We start from the raw sequence: 7,018 nt of genomic DNA on the forward strand, positions 1-7,018 counted from the left end.
AGTTTGGGGTACGATTAGAAAACTGGTAAGGAAAACAAAAGTCCTAATTAATTTCAAACTAACTGCTCTTAGTTAAGTGCTCTTAAGGAGAGTCTAGTAAGAGTAACACATTCTGGCCATTTCTAATTTAGATTCTCTTTGTTACTGAAACTTCTGAGAAATACTACCTGTGGATTAGTTTTGCACAATGTTTTTTTCTCACAATAACTTACAAATTAAACTAGGTTTTTATTGAACTACCTCACACTAATTTTCTATGCTTTCCCAAGTAAGCGGTTGCCCTTAACTGTTAGATCTTCACTGAGTGAATTATAAATGTGTGTTAAATACTTCATAGCCAGTGTCGACACAATACCAGTAAGTATGTAAAATATATACCTTGCATCGGTAAGAGAGACTCACCTGTAAAATCTTTCACTGTGTATCTTGGAGTATGGTGTTAGATGTGCTCGTTGGACATAATTACTGTCTGTTTTTGTAAGTAGAAACCTGCTCGTGATATCAGTCCATTCTTTACATTTTACAAAAGGAATAAATCTTAGTAAATTTTACGAAGAAATAAATTACTTTTGTAGGCCCGATATTTGGTATATTTTTGAGAAGCTCTTAATCTTTTAGCTGAATGATGAAGTTAAACTGAACTAGCTGTCTACCTGGACTGTGACATCTATTTTCTCATTATAGTTTATCCTGTTCAACAGGTTTTGAAACCTGAAACCCAAGTATCATAATTGACATTTGCTTTTCTCCCTATATGATGCCATTCCTTCTTCATTTCCTCTCTCTTCCCTGTGTTCCATTCCCTCTCCTCTCCCCTCCTCTAGACAAAACAAATGGGGCACTTTGTAGGGAATGCTGAGATAATTATTGTGGTTTTTAATCATTCATGCCCTAGTCATTAAACATGCACCACTGGAATGTAAACAATGTTATCTAGTATGTTAATTGGTTATAATATTTTAAATAAAAAAGAAAAAAGTGATATGAAAATTATGAAATTAAGAGTTTTTCATTGAAAACAAAATATAAATTTTTGATAAAAAGTTCTTCTGGGCAATTTTAAGATTTCCTATGGATTGAGATCAAAGGGGTACTAGGGCAGGTCTCTTAGATTTGGATTTTATACAAACTGTGAAGAGGCTAAACTATCACCCTGGTTTTCTCGTTTACCTACTCTTGCTTTTCTGGTGTTTGAACTTGCTAGAGAAACATTATTTTAAAAAGGGAATTTGCTTCAATGCCCTTAACCTATAGTTCTTTGTAACCATGTGAGAGAGCAGCCACCATGGCCACTTGGCACGAATAAGTATTTTAAAAGGATCTGTTTCAAAACAAACCAGGGATTTCAGCTCTGAGCGCATTTCCAGCTTTGCCATGCAGGTGTTCTCTTTGCCTACACTGGGCAGGCTGCTGTGTGGGTGTCAGGGTCTGTCGCTGCATGTGCCCAGTCTCCATGTGGTGACACTCCTCCATCTTGCTCAACTCTTGCTCCAGATAACGCTCATATCCATGAGGGTCCCACCCCCCTCGCCTGCATTCATGCTTCCCTGCTCTGAGGAAAGGATAGCCTGGGCCAAGCTTCTGCCTGACCACTGCTGCTCCATCAGCTGATGTGATTGCCAACCTGGTGCTCTCTGCCTCATCACAGTCAAGGAAGAGGCCTCCAGTGATAGACTGGGTGGCAAGAGCAGACATCCGTGTGGATTGTTGAGTTAATTTAATTTCCACCCAGCCATAATACCCTAGTGACACCAAATAAAATGGAGTAACTAATGCATTCTTGTTAATTGAGGTACTACATTTATTTTACTGTTGCTCCTCAAAAGGTCCATTGACTTTATGTGAATGAAAATTGATTTGTACTGGTTTTGTGGTTTGAAATTTTTTTATTTAGCTTTTATAGCTAATACACCAATATGTCTTTGGACTTCATTTGAAACTAAGATACTTCAAATATGCTCTGTAAAGTTAGACTTCTAACATATTTCATTTACAACATCCTGTTGTCTCTTTTCCTGCTTTGGTAGTTAGTAATATATTTCATTTAATTCCATCAATTAATGTGTGCGTATATGTCTAAGACCCTATGTTAGAAGCTGGAAGTGAGGAGTGATCTAAAAATGGATGACACTCAGAGTCTAGGCAGCCTGATTGAAGTAAGTGTTGTGTGAGGAACAAAGACCATGCTGAAGGGACACAGGGAAGGACTGATTGGGGAAATGAGGGTTTCGCAGAGGAGGCATATTTTTTAAGGCATTTTTGGAGAGGAAGGGTATTCCTAGGTAGAGAGAAAGGCAAGGAGTGAGGAATGGTCTGGCGGTGTGTGAATGTAAAGAGAGAATGTGATGGGAGATAAGACTGAAAAGTTGACGATCAGAATTGAAACGTTTTGAAGAAATTGTCATCATTTTAAAGGCAGTAGGAACTACTGGTTTGTGAGAAAGAGGAGTTAATATGATCACACCTTTGTTTTACGAGGGTCACTGACAGTGGGATCAGGTCTGGTTAGACGAGGCATGGAGATTGGTGACTGGGAAGCCAGATACTTTGTTCATATTGAGAATGGAAAATTGGGGACTCAGATTGCCATAACATAAGTGAAGTTGCCAAGATTAGCATTTGGGGCCAGTTGGTCAGCACACAAGAGATTGTGCAGGGAAAACATATTCAGTGTATTTTACAGTTTGTACATCACAGTTCATGACAGAACACACTTCAGGTATGGCATCAGCTTGCCACTTAGTATTTCAGGAGTGGAAGGAAAGGAAAGATTGCTCCCTAACTGCCTGTAGACCTCTCCGGTCTTGTAGTCCCTTTCCTCGTGAGGTCTGCGTCATCCCCTTGTGTGGTCTGTGCACCATTTTCACTAGTGTCATTTTGTGGACAGAGGGAAAAGATAGGGGATTCCTGTTGGATGTAACATAAGTAAGACTGTTAGAGTTACCCGGACAGGTGGGGGCATAGTTGTGATTGCTGAGGATTGAGTGGGTAGTGAAGCAGTAGTAAAAACAGTACTTTCAAAAAGTTGGCAGGAAATATAAAGAAACATGACAGTGTCTTGAGGGGTAGATTGAGGGGTCAGAACACGTTAAAAGGGAGAATTTAAAAGCACATGTGCCTTAATGAGACAAGGTCCTGGAGAGGGTGGGATCTACTGAATCCTATGGATCCAGACTAGCCTGAGTTCCAGATGGAGAGAGTGGGCAACCTTGGACAAATTTCAGCTTTGCTGAGCCTGGTGCTGCTTCGTCTGTCACAGGATGGGAGATAAGTCTGTCACAGGGCTGCTGAAATGATTTACTTCGTGTACTTTTATCAAAATAATTAGTGTAAAGCAAATATAATTGTTGACTTTAGCCTTGGAAAGGAATAGAAATGGTTTAAGATAATGGAGAAATGTTGCAGAGAAAGGGAGGAATTTTGTGTGGTCCCCCATCTGAGAACTTACATACATGCTGACCCCCAAGTCATCCTCTTCATTGCTAGTAGTCCCAATTTTCATGTGGTTGGTAAGAATAATTCTCACTTGAGAGACATGCCTCAAAATCAGTGTTGAGGGTTGTTGCTGTTTTTTTTTCTGAGAAGCAGAATTAAACATTGTTTTGATTCTGTTTCATATATCATTCCTGCCATTCAGTTCATTCCAGCTGAACCTCCTCCATGGCATATACTTTACATCTTTGTGCACATTACTCCCGCCATTTGCCCATTTGAAATCCTCATTGCTGAAGGCCCACGTTTGATAATTTCTCCTCTGATAAACTTTCTCTGCAAGGACTTTTTATTTCATGTCCCCATTGCATGTTTCCTTTAATTTATTCGTTCATGCACTCCCCATTTTGTTCCACAGAGAATACAAGACAACAACGTGCTGTATGTCTTTTCCTTTTGTTCTGTGAGGGCATCCTGTGTGCTAATCTACTGATGCTTCGCCTTGGAATCCCTTGGATGGAAGAGCCTGTCTTACTCCTAGATCACGATGACTGGGAAGTAGGCATTCAATCAATATTGGTCTGGGTAAGCTAATGACTAGGACTACCTTCTACACCGTTTCTATCCTCTGAAATCCAGTATTCACTGCCTTCAAAATCTGGCATAAGGAAACTGCATACAGCACTATGAAATTGCTGTAGTAATGTGAGCATGTGCTCTGACACCAGATACCTAAAGTAGAGTCCTGGCTTCACACTAGTTGCCTCACCTACAGCAAGTTGCCTAAACTCTTGATGGCTCTGTTTTCTCAGACGGGTTTAGAGGGAGAAGGTGATTCTGATACAGAAATAGAACTATGAGGGGGTTGGTTTTTCTACAAGCTTCCCAAGATGATTCTGATATGGCCCGTCCATTTGTTACCAGCTGCCTTGGAGAACTAAATACCAAATCCTCCACCGGGAGCAGTGACAAATGGGAGACAGCGTGCAGCAAAGAATGAGGTAGGTCATGCTCCAGGGTGTTATTAAGAAGGGAACTGGGAAGGTACCAGGAGACTGCTGATGGAGCCCAGAAAGGGAGGAGGAAGTGGAGGAGGGACAGACCATGCTGCCAAAGTGGTTATCATGCCCCCGCCCTCCCTAAAACCCTTCAAGGACTCAATACCTAGCAGTGATGCCCCAAGTTTGTTGCACTGAACACTAGTTCTGTATTGAATTAGTAGCAGTATTCTTGGAGAGCTTACTCTATGCCAGGCACTTAAGTGCTTTGACTGTATGAGCTCACAGTTTTTACAACAACTTTATGAGGTAAGAACTGTTACTCTCCCCTCCTATTATATGATCAAACTGAGGCACAGAGATGCTGAGTAACTTGCTCAGGGCTACACAGCCAACAATGCAGTGGGGCTAGGATCTGAATCTGGGTAGTCTGCCTCCGTTTTCACTCTAACCACTGTGCTCTACTGCCTGAGAAATCATATGTGAATAAAGCGTTTTGTGTTCAAATAAATCTGGGGCTGCTAACTAAAGGTAAGCATGTTCATCATTTTTCAGGACTTCTCAAAGAGTTCGGTATGCATTTCCATAAACCTACCTCAACTGTGTCCCCGTCCTCCATCTTCCTATCTCCTCTCTCCGAAGCCAACCCCTCCACTTTCCTTATCTTTTTTCAGACTTGCCTCTCCTCATTATTGCCTTCTTTTCTTCCTCACCAGTCTCTCCCTCTCTGCTGGATCATTCTTGGCAGCATACAAGCATGCTCTAGTAATCCCCTTCTTTAAAAGCTCTCCCTTGCCCCCTCCACTTTACCACCCTATTTCTCTGCTCCCATTCACATCTGCACTTCTGGAAAGACTGGTCTGGGCACAGTGTCTTCCCTTCACCTCTCATTCAGTCTTCAGTCCATTACTGTCTAGCTTCTGGCCTGTCAACACTACTCCACGTGCCCTGGACCACACCAGTAGTTCCCTGACTAAATTCCCTGCTGCTAGTCCCTCCTGCCCCCAAATTCATCCACTGGCCACCAGGGGCCAAAGGAGTCTTGTTGAATGCAAGCCAATTCATGTCTGTTTATTTAAAGCACTTGAATGCCTTCCTATATCCCTTCAAATAAAAATAACTCTACCATGGGAGACAGGGCCCTACACGGTCTGGCCCCTGCCTGATTCTAGCCCTGTCCATCTCCCACCATGCCAGCAAGGATGCTGGCACTCATGTAACTTTCATAGCTCTTCTCCTTCTGTCTGCGGCTGTCTGGTTGCATGACTGCCCCTTCCTGTCCTTCAGTCTCAGTTCTGTCACAAAGGGACAGTGTCTCATGTGAGACAGCTCCCAGCTAAGTAGATATGACAGTTACTCCACCACTGCTGCTGCCACGTCTTGCTGTCCCTTTGTGATGGAACTACGTAGGATACTGGGAGAACTCTCCAGGGGGCTGGGGCCCTGCATCAAAAGGAGGGGGATATTCTTACTGACTCCATTTATTGCCCACAGATCACGGAGCCTGGTTATGTGGACTCCATTCTGAAGCCTGTTTACTGTGTGGAGTGAACACGGTTCATGCCTGGTCTGTTATTCCACCAGCCAGGTAAAACAAAGAATATCTCTCCCTCTGTTTTTCTGTCTCTGCCTCTCTTTCATACACACACATCCCTAAAACTGTATTCTAACTTCTTAAAAAAGGGACATTTGCCAGTCTTTTAAAATAAGCCAACTCCCTTTTTTTCAGTATGAGACTTAAAATTTCCAGTTTTTCTTTAGAGTCAAACACAAATTTTAAAACACTTTTGAAGTAATTTGGGAGCAGAATCCTAGATTTTCAATTTTCCACTATTGCATGGTTGATTCATCCATAATTTGACTATTTTTAGTAAGTTGCCTTTACTGAGAGCATTCATGTAGGTTTTCAAAAAATTGATTCCCTGTCTTTTCACACTTATAATTCATTGGTTTACTTATTATTTTAAAATTTAAGGATTTATTGTTATTAACCCCTTAATTTCTAAACTCTGATTACAGAATTTAGTGACAGGCTTCAAGAGGTCTCTGAAAGCTGAATTTTTAGTATATGTGGTTATTTTTCTTCAGAGGGTCCATAGGCTTCATCAGATTCTCAAATGTATTTTTTTAATTGACGTACAATGTTATTTTAATTACTGCTGTACAGCAATGTCAGTTGTGTGTGTATATATATATATATATATATATACACACACACACACACATACACATTCTTTTTTTATATTCTTTCCCATTATGGTTTATCATAGGATATTGAATATAGTTCCCTGTGCTAGACAGTAGGAACTTGTTGTTTATCCATTCTGTATGTAATAGTTTGCATCTGCTAATCCCAAACTCCCACTCCATCCCTCCCCCAACCCCCTCCCCCTTAGCAACCACCACTCTGTTCTCTATGTCTGTGATTCTCTGTTTCTGTTTCATAGACAGGTTCATTTGTGTCATATTTTAGATTCTATATGTGATATCATACATTTGTCTTTCTCTTTCTGACTTACTTAGTATGATAATCTCTAGTTGCATCGGCTTACTAAATATTAAATGATGTCATTACAGTAGGTACAACT

Source organism: Delphinapterus leucas, chromosome 16 (assembly GCF_059928025.1).
Source record: "Delphinapterus leucas isolate spDelLeu-1000000601 "Yukka" chromosome 16, BTC_Dleu_Yukka2, whole genome shotgun sequence".
In the NCBI taxonomy this organism is placed as follows: domain Eukaryota; kingdom Metazoa; phylum Chordata; class Mammalia; order Artiodactyla; family Monodontidae; genus Delphinapterus; species Delphinapterus leucas.